Consider the following 20,847-nt stretch of genomic DNA (forward strand, 5'->3'; position numbering starts at 1 on the left):
AAAGTTCGTAAAACACATTAGTTAATAATGCAGCCATGTAGACAGCTGCCTGAATGCTTATTTAGAAATATTCAATAAAATGCTTGAAATTTCAAAACTGACTTGATGAAAATACCAAAGTATTCCTCAGAACTTTAAATGAATGCTAAAAACTAAGGAATGCTAAAACTTAAGAATACGAAAACAAACCTAACGGTGATTGGTCTTCAACATTGTTTTTAGAGGTCCCTAGTTTCTATTATACTATTTGCCTTGTCTAAAAAAATACGGTGAGATTTTGGTTTCCATGGTGACACAACTCTTTTCATACATATTTATAATTGAAATGCCAGAAACCCACCCCTTTCTATCAAAGAATGCTACTTTAGCACTTAATAATTGAAGTTAAAGCTGATTTATTTTTTATGTCAGAGTGTTTTAAACAGATCCCTCTATCACTGAAAACTGAGGCAGCATTACAGTCATTTTCTCATAAGCAGTTTATTTCATACATGACTTGTGAAAAATGCTTCTGGTTTTTAAAAACTGGAGAAGACTTTGCTTCCTTTTTTCCTTAAGTCAGCACCACAGGGATTCCAAGCTAAGCTTTCAAAATGTTGCAGAACATACACTGCATAAAGCACACAACCTTCAATTTCATTAGTACAGTGTTCAAAAGGAGAACATGCACATCTCCTTTGCCAATAATCAGAGAGCAATGAAGTTATTACTTACTATGAAATTAATATTTTGGAAAGCAAAATGCTTAACTTTTGCTCCAATTACTGCTTTTTACAGTTGTCTAATTTACTTGAGGTCTGATGAGAGCTTCTAGTTTTTCTTCTACCAAGGTCCTTTCTTTTAAAAATAAACCCCATAATTGGGTATATACTTATATCATCTTAAATGGTTCCTCCGTTTTTCCTATATCTTACATGGCCTCTAATTGACAGTATTCTCATTTTGAGGTCTAAGTTTCATGGTGAGCTTATTATTTAACTCATTTTGCATATTAAAATCACCAAAAAGGAGAAAAAATGTAATTAAGGCAGTTAATTGCCTTTGTTGAAACACAACTATAGTAATGTATTTAAGAAATGAATGAAAATATGATGAGTTAAAAAAAAAGGCTGATCCACAAATAAGACCTGTTTAAAAACCCTTTAGAATACATTAAAACAATATAAAATAAAATGTATTGGAACCTCAAAGAAAGAAAGTTGAATAAACAGGTAAAGGTCTAACGTGTCACTTAAAAACTAAATTAGATCTAGATAGTTAAAATGCGTCTATCCCCTATTAGGGTAAAATGTTCAGTTGCATTTATTTATTCCAACGAGAAATGAGGGAACCTCTGAGTGTGGCACAATTAAATGGCTTTGGTCAACTTCCTTAGCATCATTTTACGTATATATCCATGAGAATGCCAGCTCAACTGTATGACACGCCTTGATATTTGTTTTCTACAAATAAACCTTCTTAATGACTAAAAATTCAAGAATAAGAAGGAAAAATTTTCAAAATTTTTATATGAGAGGCTGACTTATTCCAATTTAGATGGTTCTCCCATTTTCATATTCTCTGGAGAAATTTTTCTTCTTAACAAGATGCAACAGTTTTCTTTGAGGAAAGTAAATTCTTTGACTGGGATGATTATAAATGATAAGATTTTTGTGGTGTCCTGTGTACATTCCACTGTGGTCCAGAGACATTGCAGCTTTCACCAATATTCCTGAAATTAAGTGAGTAGAATGGGCTATTCAGAGAAAACTTAAAAAGGCATTAAAAAAAAGTACCACTTTAGAATCTGGATTTTAAAGCACACTCATTTATTATAAAATAATATATTCATTTACAGAAATTAGAAAACATTAAAGTATTAATAAATGTGAATAAATGTAAAAGTATGAAAAAATATAAATGCCATGCAAACAACAACCATAGTAGAGCTGGAGTGGCTGCACCACCAGACAAAATAGACTTTAAGACAAAACCAAAAAAAATGTTACTAGAGATAGAGAAAGATATTTTATAATAATAAAAATCTCAATCCATCAGGAAGTTCTAACAATTATACACATATATGTACCTTACAACAACGTTCCAAAATTCATGAAGCAAAGATGGACAGAACTAAGAGGAAAAATAGACAATTCAACAATAATATCTGGAGACTTCAATATTCCACTTTAAATTACAGATTAGAGCAAATAAGTAGAAGATCAAGAATATAGAAGACATGAAGAACATTATCAACCAAACAGACCTAACTGACTTCTTCTGAACATTCTACTCAAGCACAGTAAAATATACAGTCGTCTCAAGCACACATGGGACATTCTCCAGAATGGACCATATGTTAGGTCATACACAAGCGTTAATACATTTAAAAGGATTAAAATAATAAAAAGCATGTTCTCAGAACATAATGGAATTAAATTAGAAATCAGTAACACATGGAAAGTTGAGAATTTCACAAATATGTGGAAATTAAACAACATGTTCCTAAGCCATTGGTGGATCAAAGAAGAAATCAAAAGGAAAATTAGACAACACTTTGAGATGAATGAAACTAAAACACATCACATAAGAATTTATGGGCCGCAGCTAAAGCCATGCTTAGATGGAAATTTAAAATTGGAAAAATTTATATTTATTTATTTTTAGTTTAACTTAATTTAATTTATTTCACATCATTATTGGAGTATAAATGCTTTACAATGTTGTGTTAGTTTCTGCTGTACAACAAAGTGAATCAGCTATATGTATACATATATCCCCATATCCCCCCCCACTTGAGCCTCCCTCCTACCCTCCGTATCCCATCCCTCTAGGTCATCACAAAGCATCGAGTTGATCTCCTTGTGCTATGCAGCAGCATCCCACTAGCCATCCATTTTACATTTGGTAGTGTATATATGTCGATGCTACTCTCTCACTGCATTCCAACTTCCCCTTCCCGCCCTGTGCCCTCAAGTCCGTTATCTACGTCTGCGTCTTTAATCCCGCCCTGCCACTAGGTTCTTCAGTACCGCTTTATTGTAAAATATAAATTTATTTATTTTATTTTATTTATTTGGCTGTATTGGGTCTTCGTTGCTGCCCATGGGCTTCCTCTAGTTGCGGCAAGCAGCGGCTACCCTTCGTTGCAGTCCGTGGGCTTTTTATTGCGGTGTGCTCTCGTTCCAGAGCACGGGCTCTCGGTGCGCGGGTTTCAGTAGTTGTTGCACGTGAGCTAAGTAGTTGTGTTGAACGGGCTTAGTTGCTCTGTGGCATGTGGGTTCTTCCTGGACTAGGGCTAAAACCCGTGTCCTCTGCGTTGGCAGGTGGATTCTTAACCACTGTGCCACCAGGGAAGTCCCAGTACATTTTTTTTTGTTTGTTTGTCTGTTTGTTTGCTTGTTTTTGCGGTATGCGGGCCTCTCACTGTTGTGGCCTCTCCCGTCATGGAGCACAGGCTCCAGACGTGCAGGCTCAGCGGCCATGGCTCATGGGCCCAGCCGCTCTGCGGCATGTGGGGTCTTCCCAGACCGGGGCACGAACCCGTGTCCCCTGCATCGGCCAGCAGACTCTCAACCACTGCACCACCAGGGAAGCCCCCAGTACCGCTTGTTAAAATTTCATATACATGCGTTAGCATACGGTATTCGTTTTTCTCTTTCTGGCTTACTTCACTCTGTATGACAGATTCTAGGTCCATCCACCTCACTACAACTAACTCAATTTCGTTCCCTTTTATGGCTGAGTAATATTCCATTGTATATATGTGCCACATTTTCTTTATCCATTTATCTGTTGATGGACATTTAGGGTGCTTCCATGTCCTGGCTATTGTAAATAGTGCTGCAATGAACATTGTGGTTCATGTATCTTTTTGAATTATGGTTTTCTCACGGTTATATGCCCAGTAGTGGGATTGCTGGGTCATATGTTAGTTCTACTTTTAGTTTTTTAAAGAACCTCCATACTGTTCTCCATAGTGGCTGTATCAATTTACATTCCCACCAACAGTGCAAGAGGGTTCCTTTTCTCCACACCCTCTCCACCATTTTTGTTTGTAGATATTCTGATGATGGCCATTCTGAGTGTTGTGAGGTGATACCTCATTGTAGTTTTGATTTTCATTTCTCTAATGATTAATGATGTTGAGCATCTTTTCATGTATTTGTTGGCAATCTGTATGTCTTCATTGGAGAAATATCTGTTTAGGTCCTGCACCCATTTTTGGATGGGTTTTTTGTTTTTGTGATATTGAGCTGCATGAGCTGCTTGTATATTTTGGAGATTAATCCTTTGTCAGTTGCTTCATTTGCAAATATTTTCTCCCACTCTGAGGGGTGTCTTTTCATCTTATTTATGGTTTCCTTTGCTGTGTAAAAGCTTTTAACTTTCATTAGATCCCATTTGTTTATTTTTGTTTTTATTTCCATTTCTCTAGGAGGTGGGTCAAAAAGGACCTTGCTGTGATTTATGTCATAGAATGTTCTGTCTATGTTTCCTCTAAGAGATTTATAGTGTCTGGCCTTACATTTAGGTCTTTAATCCATTTTGAGTTTACTTTTGTGTATCATGTTAAGGTGTGTTCTAATTTCATTCTTTTACAGGTATCTATCCATTTTTCCCAGCACCACTTATTGAAGAGGCTGTCTTTTCTCCATTGTATATTCTTGCCTCCTTTGTCAAAGGTAAGGTGACCATATGTATATGGGTTTATCTCTGGGTTTTCTATCCTGTTCCATTGATCTATCTTTCTGTTTTTGTGCCAGTACCATACTGTCTTGATTACTGTAGATTTGTAATATAGTCTGAAGTCCGGGAGCCTCATTCCTCCAGCTCCGTTTTCCTTTCTTAATATTACTTTGGCTATTTGGGGTCTTTTGTGTTTCCATACATATTGTAAAATTTCTTGTTCTAGTTCTGTAAAAAATGCCATTGGTAATTTCATAGGGATTGCATTGAATCTGTAGATTGCTTTGGGTAGTATAGTCATTTTTACAATATTGATTCTTCCAATCCAGGAGCATGGTCTATCTCTCCATCTGTTTACATTATCTTTGATTTTTTTCATCAATGTTTTATAGTTTTCTGACTACAGGTTTTTTGCCTCCTTAGGTAGGTTTATTCCTAGGTATTTTATTCTTTTTGTTGTGATGGTAAATGGGATTATTTCCTTAATTTCTCTTTCCAGTCTTTTGTTGTTAGTGTATAGGAATGCAAGAGATTTCTGTGCATTAATCTTGTATTCTGCAAACTTACCAAATTCATTGATTAGTTCTCATAGTTTTCTAGCGGCATCTTTAGGATTTTCTGTGTATAGCATCATGTCATTGGCAAACAGTGACCATTTTACTTCTTCTTTTCTAATTTGTATTCCTTTTATTTCTTTTTCTTCTCTGATTGCTGTGTCTAGGACTTCCAGTACTATGATGAATAATAGTGGCTAGAGTGGATATCCTTGTTTTGTTCCTGATATTACAGGAAATGGTTCAGTTTTTCACCATTGAGAATGATGTTTGCTGTGGGTTTGTCATACATGGCTTTTATTATGTTGATGTAGGTTCCCTCTATGCCCACTTTCTGGAGAGTTTTTATCATAAATGGGTGTTGAATTTTGTCAAAAGCTTTTTCTTCATCTATTGAGATGATCATATGGTTTTTATTCTTTAATTTGTTAATATGGTGTATCACATTGATTGTTTTGCATATATTGAAGAATCCTTGCATCCCTGGGATAAATCCCACTTGATCATGGTGTATGATCCTTTTAATGTGTTGTTGGATTTTGATTGCTTATATTTTGTTTAGAATTTTTGCATCTATGTTCGTCAGTGATATTGGTCTATAATTTTCTTTTTTTGTGATATCTTTGTCTGGTTTTGGTATCAGGGTGATGGTGGCCTAGTAGAATGAGTTTGGGAGTGTTCCTCCCTACACAATTTTTTGGAAGAGTTTGAGAAGGATAGGTGTTAGGTGTTCTCTAAATGTTTGATAGAATTTGCCTGTGAAGTCACCTGGTCCTGGACTTTTGTTTGTTGGAAGACTTTTAATTACAGTTTCAATTTCATTACCTGTGATTGGTCTGGTTATATTTTCTAATTCTTCGTAGTTCAATCTTGGAAAGTTGTACTTTTCCAAGAATTTGTACATTTCTTCCAGGTTGTCCATTTTATTTTCATAAAGTTGCTTGTAGTAGTCTCTTATGATCTTTTGTATTTCTGCAGTGTCAGTTGTAATCTCTCCTTTTTCATTTCTAATTTTATTGATTTGAGTTCTCTCCCTTTTTTTCTTGAAGATTCTGGCTAAAGGTTTATGAATTTCATTTATCTTCTCAAAGAACCAACATTTAGTTTTATTGGTCTTTGGTATTGTTTTCTTCCTTTCTATTTCATTTATCTCTGCTCTGATCTTTATGACTTCTTTCCTTCTACTAACTTTGTTTTTCTTTGTTCTTCTTTTTCTAGTTGCTTTAGGTGTAAGGTTAGATTGTTTGAGATTTTTCTTGTTTCTTGAGGTGAGCTTGAATTGCTATGAACTTCCCTCTTAGAACTGCTTTTGCTGCATCCCATAGGTTTTGGGTCACTGTGCTTTCATTGTCATTTGTTTCTAGGTATTTTTTTATTTCTTCTTTGATTTCTTCAGTGATCTGTTGGTTATTTAGCATCACACTGTTTAGCCTCCATATATTTGTGTTTTTTACTGTTTTTTCCTGTAATTGATTTCTAATCTCATAATGTTGTGGTTGGAAAAGATGCTTGATACGATTTCAGTTTTTTTGAATTTTCCAAGGCTTGATTTGTGACCCAAGATGTGATCTATTTTGGAGAACGTTCCATATGCACTTGAGAAGAATGTGTATTCTTCCACTTTCAGGTGGAATGCCCTAAAACTATCAATCAAGTCTATCTGGTCTATTGTGTCATTTAAAGCTTGTGTTTCCTTATTCATTTTCTGTCTGGATGATCTGTCTATTGGTGTAAGTGGGGTGTTAAAGTCTCCCACTATTATTGTGATACTATTGATTTCTCCTTTTATGGCTGTTAGCAGTTGCCTCATGTATTGAGGTGCTCCTGTGTTGGGTCATAAATATTTATAATTGTTATGTTTTTTTCTTGGATTCATCCCTTGATCATTATGTAGTGTCCTTCCTTATCTCTTGTAACAGTCTTTATTTTAAAGTCTATTTTATCTGATATGAGTATTGCTACTCCAGCTTTCTTGTGATTTCCATTTGCCTGGAATATATTTTTTCATCCCCTTACTTTCAGTCTGTATGTGTCCCTAGGTCTGAAGTGGGTCTCTTGTAGGCAGCATATATAAGGGTCTTGTTTTTGGATCCATTCAACCAGTCTGTGTCTTTTGGTTGGAGCATTTAATCCATTTACATTCAAGGTGGTTTTTGACATGTATGTTCCTATTACAATTTTCTTAATTGATTTGGGTTTATTTTAATGTGTCTTTTTCTTCTCTTTGTTTCCCGCTTAGAGAAGTTCCTTTAGCATTTGTTGTGAAGCTGGTTTGGTGGTGCTGAATTCTTGTAGTTTTTGCTTGTCAGTAAAGCTTTTGATTTCTCTGTCAAATCTGAATGAGATCCTTGCCAGGGAGAGTAATCTTGATTGTAGATTTTTCCTTTTCATCACTTTCAATATGTCCTGCCACTCCCTTCTGGCTTGCAGAGTTTCTGCTGAAAGATCAGCTGTTAACCTTATGGGGATTCCCTTGTATGTTATTTGTTTTTTTCTCTTGCTGCTTTTAATGTTTTCTTCTTGGTATTTAAGTTTTGATAGTTTGATTAATATGTGTCTCAGCATGTTTCTCTTTGGGTTTATCCTGTATGGGACTCTCTGTGCTTCCTAGACTTGATAGACTATTTTCTTTCCCATGTTAGGGAAGTTTTTGACCATAATCTCTTCAAATATTTTCTCAGACCCTTTCTTTTCCTTTTCTTCTTCTGGGACCCCTATAATTCGAATGTTGTTGCGTTTAATGTTGTCCCAGGGGTCTCTGAGACTGTCCTCAGTTCTTTTCATTCTTTTTTCCTTAATCTGCTCCCGGCAGTTATTTACACCATTTTATCTTCCAGCTCACGTATCCATTCTTCTGCCTCAGTTATTCTACTATTGATTCCTTCTAGAGTGTTTTTAATTTCAGTTTTTGTGTTGTTCATCACTGTTTGTTCTTTAGTTCTTCTAGATTCTTGTTAAACATTTCTTGTATTTTCTCCATTCTGGTTCCCAGATTTTGGATCATCTTTACCCTTATTATTCTGAGTTCTTTTTCAGGTAGGTTGTCTATTTCATCTTCATTTATTTGGTCTTGTAGGTTTTTACCTTGCTTCTTCATCTGTGACGTATTTTTTTTTTTTTTTGGTAAGTGGAGCTGTATTCCTGTCTTACTGGTTGTTTGGTCTAAGGCATCCAGCACTGGAGTTTGCAGGCAGTTGGGTAGAGCTGGGTCTTGGTGCTGAGATGAGGACCTCTGGGAGTCTTCACTCTGATTAATATTCCCTGGGGTCTGAGGTTCTCTGTTAGTCCAGTGGTTTGTACTCGGTGCTCCCACCACAGGAGCTTGGACCCGACCTTCAGCCTGGGAACCAAGATCCTGAAAGCTGCATGGCATGGCAAAAAAAAAAAAAAAAAAAAAAGGAGAAAAAAAGGAGCAGTACAATAACAATGTATAAAGAATAAAATAAAATTAGAAATATAAAAACTATATTAGGAAAAATAAAAATATATTTGAAACAACTGCAACAAGGTAAAACAAAACCACAACAGACAAAAGAAAAAAATAAAAGGGGGAACAGGCCAAAAGGAAAAGAACAATAACAAAGTATAAAGAATAAAATAAAATCAGAAAAATAAAACATTTATTAGAAAAAATAAAAATATAAATGAATCAACAACAACAAGGTAAAACAGAACCCCAACCTAAAAGAAAAAAAAAGCAAAAAGGCTTGGCTGTGGGTGGCAGAGATTAGATGGGGGTGGAACTTAGGCAGGGGTGGGGTTTAGGGTGGGGTGTGACCTAGGCAGGGTGGGTGGGGTGACCTTTCAGCTTGCAGTAGGGAGTAGGCTCAGGACCCATGCAGCCAGAAAAGGCCTTGAAGGCAAGGCCTAGGTGGACAACATTCAATTGTGGCACAGTGCCTCTGCTTAGGGCCTGTGCATAAGGGGAGAGGCAGCACGTTCAAAGTGGGGGCCTCTGGAGTGTGGAGTTCCAGAGTTTGGAGATTAGGCCCTGGGTGAGGGTGTATGGGTGGGGTTTAGGCCCAGCACAGTTGGTAGTTGTCTCAGAGGGGTCTTCAAGTGTAGAGGTAGGGCCTCGGGTCGGTGTGTAGGGGTGGGGCTTGGGCTCTGCACGGCAGGAGGGAGGCTCCGAGGGCAAAGGATTAGGCACGGGAACCCAATAGGCTCCCCAGTGCCTAAGTGGACAGGGAAAGCACTGGCCGCATTCCCATCGGTTCCTCCGTGCACCCCACAAGGTCTCCCCCAGGGTCTCCCTTTCACTGCTGGACCCCTAACTGTGGATGGGTCCCACCAGGTGTAGGAACTCCCCCCCTCCCCCAGCTGCCCCCCGGAATGCCAGTCCCATAGGTCCAGCCTTTACTTTTGCTCCCCCTTCCCTCCCTCCTACTCCCTCAGGACCTGTGTGGCTGGAGGGGGCCTTGGTGGGCAGGGGAAACCTGACCATGCTCCCTTTTGATCCTCTGCCTTCTCAATGGTCCCCCAATTTCCTCCTTGGGGTGTGGGATTTCTTCCCCTCCCCCAGCCGCTCCTCAGGGGCACCAGTCCTGTCCCGCCTCCACTTCTCCTCCCCCTTCACTCCCCCCATGCCCCACGTCCTACCTGGTTACTGGGGGTCCCACCCATCCCCTTAGGTGTCTGTGGTCCCCCACCATTGCCTGGTAGGTGCCCTAGTTGTGCGGAGACGTGAATTCCATGTCCTCCCAGTCTGCCATCTTGACTCCACCCCCAAAAATCTATATTTAAAAAGAAGGATCCCAAATAAAATATCTTACCCTCTACTTTAAAAATCCAGAAAGATAACAAACTGAACTCAAGTAAAAAGGAGGAAGGAAATAATAAATGTTAGAGCAGAAATAAATGAATTATAGAATAGAAAAACAATAGAGAAAATCAATGATACCAAGAGTTGGTTCTTTAAAAATATTAACAAAATTGACAAATCGTCAGCTAGGCTGACCAAAAAAAAAAAAGAAAAAAATAGAAAGAAAACTCAAATTAATAAAATCAGAAGTGAAAGAGGTATGAGCCATCACTACTAACATTACAGAAATAAAAAATTTTATTAAGGGAATACAATAAACAAGTGTAGTCCTAAAAATTAGGCAAATTAGATAAAATTGACAAATTTCTAAAAAGACACACACTGCCAAAACTGACTCAAGAAGATATATAAAAATCTGAATTACTTAAAACAAGTAACTGGGATTGGATTAGTAACTTTTAAAGTTCTCACGAAGAAAAGCCAGGTCCAGAGGGCTTTCCTTTAGATTTCTACCAAATATTTAAAAAATACTAATCATTCACAAACTTCTAAAATAAGGAAATAGAAGAGACTACCCAAATCATTCTATGAAAACCATATTATTCTCATACCAAAACAATACAAAGACATCACAAGAAAATGCAACTATTGACAAATATATCTTATGAATATAGATATAACAAATCTCAACAACATACTAGCAAATTGAATCCAACAATATGTAAAAAAGATTGTATACCATGATTATGTGGAATTTACCCAAGGAATGCACACTTGGTTTAATATCTGGATATCAATTTATGTAATGCACTATATTGATAGAACAAAAGGGAAAAGCACAAGATCATCTCAGTAAATGCAGAATAAAGCATTTCGCAAAATCTAACACTCTTTCATGATAAAAACACTCAACACAAAAATAGAAGGGACCTCCCTCAACATGTTAAAGGCCATCTACAAAAAACCCACAGTTAATGGGAAAAACTTAATACCATCTACTTTTGCCACTTCTGTTCAACATTGTACTGATCACTCTAACCAGGATAATTGGGCAAGAAAAATAATTTAAAAAGAGCATGAAGATTGTAAAGGAAGAAGTCACGCTATTTCTATTTGTAGATGATGACATGACCTCATATATAAAAAATTCTAAAAATATCCACAAAAAGTTTTTTTAGTAATGGTAAGTTGAACAAATTTGTGCAATGTAAGATCAATATATAAATCAACTGTATTTATAAAAACTAGCAATGAACAATCCAAAAGTGAAATTAAGAAAACTATTTCATTTATAATAGTATGAGAGAATACAATACTTAGGAATAAATTTAACAAAATAATGTAACACACTAAAACATGCAAAATATCGTTGAAAGAAATTAAAACTCTATATAATAGAAATATATCCCGTGTTCATGGAACCAAAGATTTAAAATGGTTAAGCTGGCAAATAACTTCCCAAATAGATCTACAAATTCAACATAATCCCCATCAAAATTTTAGGTGGCTTTTCTTAGCCACCTAAGATAAGTTTCTTGAGAAGCTAATCTTAAAATTCATATTGAAATGCAAGGGACCTAGGAAAACCAAAAGAATCTTGAAAAAGAAGAGTAAAATTAGAGGACTGACATTTCCCAATTTCACAACTTACTGCAAATCTACAATAATCAAGACAACATGGAACCTGTCCAAAGATTGACATATAGATCAATGGAATAGAATTGAGAGTCCAGAAATTGACATCTATAATAGTCAATTGATATTTGATAAGGACAGCAAGACAGTAAAATGGAGAGAGTATAGTATTTTCAATAAATAGTGCTGGTACAACTGGATATCAACCTGCCAAAGAATGAAGTTGAACCTCTTCTTCACAGCATACACCAATTTTTTTAAGCTGGATCATAGACCTAAGTGTAAAATCTAAAAGGATAAAACTCTTAGGAGAAAACATAGGAGTAAATTTTTGTGGCCTTAGGTTGAAAATGGTTTCTCAGATATGATATCTAAAGCAAAAAAAAAAAATTGGATCTTACCAAATTTTAAAAACTTCTCTGCTACCCATGATACCATTGAGAGAATGAGAAGAAAACACACAGGATGAGAGAATATACTTGAAAAGAGACTTGCATCCAGAATGTATAAAAAACTGTTACAACTCAATAATAAGAAAAAGACAACCCAACTTAAAAATGGGCAAAGGACCTGAACAGTCATTTTTCCAAAGAAGACAATAGAAGATGACCAATAACCCCATGAAAATATGCTTAACAGTCATTAGTTCATTAAGGAAATGCAAATCAAAACCACAATGAGATACACTTCACACCCACTAGGATGACTAAAAAAATTAAAAGAAAGAAAGAACACAAGCATTGGCAAGGATATGTAGAAATTGGAACCTTCACATATCTCACATATTGCTGATGGGACTTATCGCTGACAGGAATGTATAATGATGCAGCCGCTTTGGAAAAACATTTGGTGGTACTTCAAAATTTTAGACATAGAGTTATTATATGACCCAGTAATTTTGCTCCTAGAAATAAACTGAAGAAAAATGAAAACATATTTCTATACAAAAGGTTATACATGAATGTTCATAGAAGCATTATTCATAATAGCAAAAAGGTAGAAAACCCCAAATGTCCATCAATGGATGAAGGAACAAATGAAATGTGGTATAGTCATCCAAAGGAATATTATTCAGTAATAGAAGGGAATGAGGTACTGATACATGCTACAACATGGATCGGTCTTGAGAATGTTATGCTAAGTGAAAGAAGCCAGATACAAAAGGCCACATATTGTTTGATTTAATTTATATGAAATGTCCAAAATAGTCAGTTATAGATATAGAGACAGAAAGTAATTTATTGGTTTCCTAGTGCTGTGGGAGAGTTAGAGAGAATAGGGAATAATTGCTAGTGGGTATAGGATTCTTTTTGAGGTGATAAAATGTTCTTAAATTAGATACTGGTGATGATTGCACAATTCTGTGAATATACTAACAATCACTGAATTGTAAACTTTAAGTGGGTGAATTTTATGTATGTGAATTACAGGTAAATAAATCTATTAAAAACAATATATGAGGAGAATTTTCTTATATTATTAATAATATAGGAGCATTCCATAATTCATTTAATTAATTGTTATACATTTTTGTTGTCTTTATGTCTCAGTTTTGTAAGTAACACTTAAATGAATGATAATTATACAAATATCTAGTAATTTATTGTTTCATTTCTTGATGTAAATTTACTGGATGAAAGCGTAAAAACATTTTGTATGCTTTTGATTAATTCCTGCCAAGTTGTACTCCAGAAAGCTTTGCTATTTTCACTAAGAGTATTTGAGAACACCTGATCCTGATAGAAGCAGTCTGTGTCTGGGTGTTATAGTCTGTGTATTAATCTCTAATTTCTTCAATACATGTAAAACACTATTTTTTAAGTCATGTAAGAATATTATTTAAAAATTTTTAATAAATGCAGCAATATACATGTTGAAAATATCAGACAGGAACTTCTGTCATTGCCTGCACAAGAGGCATAAGATTCAAGGACTTAGAATGGCCTCATTCCTATAAATTTTCATGCCTTACATCACTATATAAGAGATATAATACAAATTGTTTTTTAATATACATATGAAATCACACTAAAATATTGTTCTGAATTTTGCTGTTTTCAACTTCAGAATATATATCAAGGATTTTTTTATCAGCACAGATAGTTCAGATTCATTTTTTAAATGGCTATATTATACTCCTTTGTATGGATAAATTAAAATTTATTTAAACAATTCCCTACAAATGTGTTTTATATTACTTACTTTCCTTGAACTTTACTTTTATTTACCTCGTATTTTTTATTCCCTTATAATTTTGCCATTACTAATAATAAGTAATGATCAATTTTATATACACATGTATTGGTGTAATTATACAAGTATATTCATTAAGAAAATTTCTAGGCATAGAATCTCCGAGATAAATATAATACATAATTTTAAAATAAATATTTTTCTAGTTAATCTTCAAAAATGTTGCACCAATTCTCAGTCCCACTCAGTGTGTGCTAATGCTTATTTCTCCACCCACCTAACAGTTGCTTTTGTAAAACACTTGTATTTTATCTATATGTTGATGCTTTATATTCATAAATATTGTGCCTATAATGCACTTTATAGCCTTTATTAGTCTTCATTTTAAAATCTTGTATAGTCTTACTTGATTTTTCTTGACAAAATGTTAGAATCATACACAAAGAAAATCGAAATTTTAATTTATATAAGCTTAATTAATTTGAGGAAGATTATACTTTTTATAATTGTGTGTCTTTCTACCCAGGAATATGATTTATCTTCCTGTTTATTCCAATCTTTAAAAGTTTCTGTCACATTTCATATATCTTTCCAATTTATTTTAGTGTTGAGTATAGTAATTAAGGATTTCTTTTTAAATAGATTAAATAAAAAATATTTTTAACATTGCTTTTAAATAGATCACTTTAGAATAAAATAGAATTAGGTCTTTGATTTCCCAGTTTCAGATTTGTGACTTGCACATTCCTTTTCCTCTATTGTATCACCTGCTTTTTTGATTACAATAAACATATTTTATTGTGAGTTTGTGTATTACTTTTAGAGCCAAATTGTGGATGACAATTCTACTGTTGCATTTATGAATTTGTAAATTTTGCTTTTGTACTTTTTAATCCAATTCTTTTGTTTTTCTTTACTTTGATTTTGTTTTGTCTAACCTCTGGAAAAAGTGTTCAGTTTACTTATTTTATTTTTCTTGCTAAATAATTAAAGCTTTTAAATTGATGAATTTATCTCTATACATATTTTTGGTTACATATGTTTTAGTTTGCAATGTTTTCATTTCTTTTTTCTCCTGAATATTATATAATAGAAGTTTTAAGTTTTTTCTTTGTACAAGGAGTTATTTAGAAGTTTTTCCCCCTTTTCATGTCAAAGTACTTAGTTTTTAATTTATGGCAATGTGGTCTAATAAAGGGTGTTTTTTGGAACATATTAAACCGAACTTTATATCCTAATATATTATCCACTTAACTCCATGGACACATAAACATCACATTTATTAAAATTAAACTGTGATTTTTACATTATTATTTATTTTTTTGCAGTACGCGGGCCTCTCACTGTTGTGGCCTCTCCCATTGCGGAGCACAGGCTCTGGACGCGCAGGCTCAGTGGCCATGGCTCACGGGCCCAGCCTCACTGCGGCATGTGGGATCTTCCTGGACCGGGGCACGAACCTGTGTCCCCTGCATCGGCAGGTGGACTCTCAACCACTGTGCTACCAGGGAAGCCCGGTTTTTACATTATTTATCTTTACTTTCAAGTAAGGCTTTTTACAACTTTAATTTCTATTTTGTAATCAGGGTTTTGATGCTCACTACCCCAACCTTTTATATTATACCTACCATAGTCTTCATTTATTTACTTTGGCTCATCTTGGTTGACTGCCGTTGATCATTGAATAACTGCTTTCTAGATTCAGGAGAGGTCTGTAGGTGGCATACCTCTGAGTTATTATGAACTCCTTTTAATGACTATACACAATTTGGTTAGGTTTGTAGTTCTTAGTTCATAAAAATGTTTCCATCAAAATTTTGTACACATTATTTCTTTATGTGTTGTTACTGAATGTTACAGAGCAAAAGATTATTTTATTGTCTTCTTGTGTAAAACAGAATTTATTCCTTTTGGGGTATTTGGAAGATGGTTTTTGTTTGAGCTTGGATGTTTGCGTAATGTTTATTCATCTTTAATGAATATTTAATAAATTCAAACATGTCGTCAGGAAATTTTACCTGAAACTCTGGAGGAGACCTTGTGTCCTATACAGCCAGGTCTATAGTATTCTGAATTAAATTTGCTTTTTTTCTTGTTTGCCCTGTCTTATCCCATTTGTAGTAATCTTTTCCCTCTCTTTAATTATGATTTCTCTTTATGTAAAACTTAATATCCACATATTTAATATCTTCTGACATTTGTGTCTACTACATTGTTTTATTGTTTTCATGTCTTAATCTTTTCTGTTCTCAGGAGGGTTTCTTAAGTCTGTCTGTCACATCCCTATTAAGTTTTCTACAGTGTTTCTTCTAATCTTTACTTCATTTGATGAAAATTTAAAGTTTTAAATTTTATATTTTTACCCTGCAATCCTAATTTCCTCTACAGGTCTTTTTTTCAGCCTGTTCTTATGTCTCTTTGCTTCTCATCTCAACCTCTGTGGTCAAGCTTTTTGCATGTTTAGGCTCTGTCTCGGAAAACAGAATTCACTCTACCTAGCTTAGTCAAAATGGATGTATTATAGTGTATCTGGCTTACAGAATTGCCTGAATATCTGAAGAAACAAATCTCAGGTTGAGATTTCAGGAGTGACTCTGTAACCACACTGAAGAACCTGGTCACCATGGTAGATGAAACTTCCTGTTTAATCAGAGAGCCATTTTCCAGTGTGGATCATGGCTGCTGCTGCTGCAGAACTGCGCTGCCACTAAAACAAACCAGAAACCACTGTGATCAATCATTAAGGCACCACCATGAGGAAACTGTCCTGATACCAGCTCCAAACCAATGCCATCCATGTTGCAGTCTGTACAGCAAAACAGATGCCATACATCCTGCTTTGACATTCACAAATCTTGTGACCAGGCCCTGGGACTCTGCTAATGGTGCGGCAGAAAATAAAGCACATGCCTCTGACCATACTTGTCAGTAAAAATAGAAAAAGATTCTGTTTCACTTCTACCTTCCAAATCTCGTTAGAGTGTATCTGAGTGTTGGAATCTTATTCATATCCAGCAACTTAGCTGTTGTGGCTCTGTGAGAAAAAAAAAAAAATGTGGTTTTTAGTTTTCTAGTATCTGCAGTATCAGAGAAAACCTTGAGAGGCGTTTAGATGGATGTTGAATACTGAGCCACCGTATCTACCTCAATTTACTGCTTTGGATACTCAAATTTCATCAAGTCCTTCTTTCCAATCTTAACCTTTCAGATGACGGCAAGAGAACAGCGAAATACTTCCTGCACTACTGTAGCTTTCAATGTACAAATGAAAATGCTTTCACCTTCTCTCTACAAAAGGAGGCCTAAAATCCCATTAGTCACCGCATCCACAAACTGGTGATATTCATTTCCCACATTCAGTCATAGTCCCACCTTGATATTCTTTAACTTATGGACAAAATTGCAAAGTAAATTAACACTAGTATGCCCTATATAAAATGATAAGAGAAAATGATGAGGAAAATAAAATTGTTCAGGGAAAATGCTATAGATACAAGTGCATAAGGAAGATAATATGAGTAGTTGTTTTAGTCTTTGTTTCTAAAATTGATCACCAGGTCTTAATTATTATTTATAAATTTCCTCTTTCCAAAACCCTTTCCCAGGTCTCTTTCTCCTTGGGCAACATAATGAGCTGGGATTTTTAACTGGTGGAGTGACCCAAACCTTCACACCTAAGGTGTACAAGCCTTTACTGATCCTACATGCTGTTCCATTAAGTTTTAAAATTGGACTTGGCAGACCATGAGTGGTAGAGGATTTCCTGAGTTGAAGGTATGCTTCTCCCTGCCCCACATGATAACAGCAACGCCATTTCCCCTTAGTAATCAGAATTAATCACCCCAGAAAACACAAAAATCCCCTTTCTATTGGCCCAGTGGCATGTGTAGCTCCATATTAAAAGGTGGCAATCTCAACTTTCAATTCAAAAAACCATTGATGTGTTCCTGGTGGAAGGATTCATCTCTTGGGTACCAAGTCCTCTAAACCATCATAAGCAAAGCCACAGAAATGAGGAACAAATATATTTTTAGTAGGTCATTAAATGTACCAGAGCAGAAGTGCCATTAGCAGCAATACTTCTACCCCTTAGTGCCCAGACAAGTGTGTTCCAACCATAAGAGAAAAAGGAATGCACATCATTTGCTGGCTGAAAGCATATGTCATCCTGTAGGGAAACATTCTATTCTAACAAGGTATATTGACTTGTTTTCAATGGTCTGTTCTATCTTTACAAAATGCCCATTGTTTCTGAGCACATGCTAAGAATAGTGAATCCCTTGGGAGTCAGCCCACTTTCTCTCCTATTTCTTCTATATAATGAATGTCATGGCCAGTCAGGAGTTGTGTTGTGTGGTAAAACCATGATTTAAAAAGTAAACTATTCAGTAAATCCAAAAATGCTGCTTTACAAAGTAGGCAGTAAAGCAAAATCCATATCCAAAATCAGCCAATACACTCACTAGTCAGTACACCCACTTCCTCTTCCATATTGGAGGAATCCAATATAATCAACCTGTCCCAGTTCCTGGCTGCACCACCCTGGCAATGGTTTTGTAGGTTGCTGAGTGCCAATGACCAGCAACAGAGACTCATGTTTTCCCTTAATGATGATTATGATTTAAGTAAATTTTCGTCACTATGTGTCCTCCTTCTAAGGCTAACAAGATCATTGTCACCTTCAAATGTAACTACTTCAGGGAGCTAATCACATATTGTAATTTTCTGAGTGTTTCGTGTACCAGTGACTGCATCCATCACAGTACAGTGTGGAAAATGGAATAGCATTCCAGGTAGTTAAAGCCAAAGGGATTTATTATAGGATCTTAGGTTGTTCATAGAACTGTCGGACAGCCTGAAGAAAATGGACACACCTGCCTCTCAACAGCCACAAAGATATCATCCAGACACTAGGGTGTCTATTAATGTTGTTGCCAAAACCCAGATATCTCTATTATGGACTTGCCTGCAGTAGAATTGAGGCAACTGCCACATTTTTGCCTTTAAATATTACCCAGAGCCATTAAACTTTTGAAGCCTAAATCATAACCAGAATTTAAGCTGCAAAAGAGTCTGGGAGTTGATTTCAGCTTTCTAGGCACAGTAGAGGGGTTTAGAAAGCCGTCATCCTATTTACAGCCACCTCCTACATAAAGTTCCTCCTCCTTTCCTTTGGTTGGATTGGTTTACTGATTTATTGATTGATCAATCAATTAATTAATTCATTCATTCCTCAGCACTTGACATTTCATTAATTTTATTAAAATTTATTTTAAAAAAATTTCTTTGACGGCAAGGCCTCTGTTTCAGTTTAATATCACCAGAGCATGTCACATCCATAGTAGGAGATCAACTAATACTTGGTTTCATTGAATTTTTGATAGTTCAAAGCTGACTCTGTCAAACATTTCTACTTTCTGTAGATTAAAAAAAAATAAAAGACACTTCACAGGGATGGTTTCTTTCATACTGCAGAATCTCTTGGCAATCTCCACTTGGGTTTTTTTCATTCACTTATTCTTTTTTTTTTTTTAACATCTTTATTGGAGTATAATTGCATTACAGTGGTGTGTTAGTTTCTGCTTCACAACAAAATGAATCAGTTATATATATACAAATGTTCCCATATCTCTTCCCGCTTGCGTCTCCCTCCCTCTCACCCTCCCTATCCCACCCCTCCAGGTGGTCACAAAGCACTGATCTCCCTGTGCTATGCGGCTGCTTCCCACTAGCTATCTACCTTACGTTTGGTAGTGTATATATGTCCATGCCTCTCTCTCGCTTTGTCACAGCTTACCCTTCCCCCTCCCCATATCCTCAAGTCCATTCTCTAGTAAGTCTGTGCCTTTATTCCTGTTTTACCCCTAGGTTCTTCATGACAATTTTTTTTTCTTAAATTCCATATATATGTGTTAGCATACGGTATTTGTCTCTCTCTTTCTGACTTACTTCACTCTGTATGACAGACTCTAGGTCTATCCACCTCATTACAAATAGCTCAATTTCGTTTCTTTTTATGGCTGAGTAATATTCCATTGTATATATGTGCCAAATCTTCTTTATCCATTCATCCGATGATAGACACTTAGGTTGTTTCCATTTCCGGGCTATTGTAAATAGAGCTGCAATGAACATTTCGGTACATGACTCTTTTTGAATTATGGTTTTCTCAGGGTATATGCCCAGTAGTGGGATTGCCGGGTCATACGGTAGTTCTATTTGTAGTTTTTTAAGGAACTTCCATACTGTTTTCCACAGTGGCTGTATCAATTTACATTCCCACCAACAGTGCAAGGGGGTTCCCTTTTCTCCACACCCTCTCCAGCATTTATTGTTTCTAGATTTTTTGATGATGGCCATTCTGACTGGTGTGAGATGATATCTCATTGTAGTTTTGATTTGCATTTCTCTAATGATTAATGATGTTGAGCATTCTTTCATGTGTTTGTTGGCAGTCTGTATATCTTCTTTGGAGAAATGTCTATTTAGGTCTTCTGCCCATTTTTGGATTGGGTTGTTTGTTTTTTTGTTATTGAGCTGCATGAGCTGCTTATAAATTTTGGAGATTAATCCTTTGTCAGTTGCTTCATTTGCAAATATTTTCTCCCATTCTGAGGGTTGTCTTTTGGTTTGTTTATGGTTTCCTTTGCTGTGCAAAAGCTTTGAAGTTTCATTAGGTCCCATTTGTTTATTTTTGTTTTTATTTCCATTTCTCTAGGAGGTGGGTCAAAAAGGACCTTGCTGTGATTTATGTCATAGAGTGTCCTGCCTATGTTTTCCTCTAAGAGTTTGATAGTTTCTGGCCTTACATTTAGGTCTTTAATCCATTTTGAGCTTATTTTTGTGTATGGTGTTAGGGAGTGCTCTAATCTCATACTTTTACATGTAGCTGTCCAGTTTTCCCAGCACCATTTATTGAAGAGGCTGTCCTTTCTCCACTGTACATTCCTGCCTCCTTTATCAAAGATAAGGTGACCATATGTGCGTGGGTTTACCTCTGGGCTTTCTATCCTGTTCCGTTGATCTATCTTTCTG

At 35.7% G+C, this 20,847-nt stretch overlaps 1 long non-coding RNA gene across 1 annotated transcript; it reads left to right on the forward strand.

The window, feature by feature from the left end:
• Positions 1-3,124: 3,124 nt before the first annotated feature.
• LOC111182858 (uncharacterized) lies at positions 3,125-20,708 on the forward strand. Its single transcript, XR_002646850.2, has 3 exons — positions 3,125-4,664; positions 15,141-15,358; positions 17,418-20,708. It is a non-coding gene; the product is annotated as an uncharacterized LOC111182858 (long non-coding RNA).
• The last annotated feature ends 139 nt before the right edge of the window (positions 20,709-20,847 follow it).

Source organism: Delphinapterus leucas, chromosome 9 (genome assembly GCF_059928025.1).
Source record: "Delphinapterus leucas isolate spDelLeu-1000000601 "Yukka" chromosome 9, BTC_Dleu_Yukka2, whole genome shotgun sequence".
Lineage (NCBI taxonomy): Eukaryota > Metazoa > Chordata > Mammalia > Artiodactyla > Monodontidae > Delphinapterus > Delphinapterus leucas.